Source organism: Saccopteryx leptura, chromosome 2 (genome assembly GCF_036850995.1).
Source record: "Saccopteryx leptura isolate mSacLep1 chromosome 2, mSacLep1_pri_phased_curated, whole genome shotgun sequence".
In the NCBI taxonomy this organism is placed as follows: Eukaryota; Metazoa; Chordata; class Mammalia; order Chiroptera; family Emballonuridae; genus Saccopteryx; species Saccopteryx leptura.
The window spans coordinates 271,813,845-271,814,574 of record NC_089504.1 but is presented as its reverse complement, the minus strand read 5'-3'; the positions used below and the strand labels follow the sequence as shown (position 1 = coordinate 271,814,574).

The 730-nt window shown below is 36.4% G+C and overlaps 1 pseudogene; it reads right to left on the bottom strand.

The window, feature by feature from the left end:
- Nucleotides 1-281: 281 nt before the first annotated feature.
- Nucleotides 282-406, bottom strand: LOC136396064 (small nucleolar RNA SNORA36 family; annotated as a pseudogene).
- Between the last annotated feature and the right edge of the window lie 324 nt (nt 407-730).

The following is a 730-nucleotide window of genomic DNA, read 5'->3' as shown; positions in this document are numbered from 1 at the left end:
TGATATTTTCAAACAACAGCTCAGATAAGAGCCTAATGTCCAAAATATACAAAGAACTCATAGAACTGAACAACAAACAAACAAACAAACAAACAATCCAATAAAAAAAATATGGGAAGAGGACATGAACAGACACTTCTCCCAGAAAGAAATACAAATAGCCAACAGATATATGAAAAGATGCTCATCTTCATTAGTTATTAGAGAAATGCAAATCAAAACTACAATGAGATACCACCTCACACCTGTTAGATTAGCTTTTTTTGTTTGTTTGGTTTTTTTTTTGTAGGCTGGGAAGTAAATGAATAAAGCAATGCTTTCTATCCAATCATCTCCCCAAGCCTGTGTATCAATGTCCCAAAGTTTAATTAACAGAACAGGGAAGCTGCCCTGAACTGAGATTAGCTATTATTAACAAGACAGGTAATAGCAAATGTTGGAGAGGCTGTGGAGAAAAAGGAACCCTCATTCACTGTTGGTGGGAATGTAAAGTAGTACAACCATTATGGAAGAAAGTATGGTGGTTCCTCAAAAAACTGAAAATAGAACTACCTTATGACCCAACAATCCCTCTACTGGGTATATACCCTAAAAACTCAGAAACATTGATACGTAAAGACACATGTAGCCCCATGTTCATTGCAGCATTGTTCACAGTGGTCAAGACATGGAAACAACCAAAAAGCCCTTCAACAGATGACTGGATAAAGAAGATGTGGCACATATACAC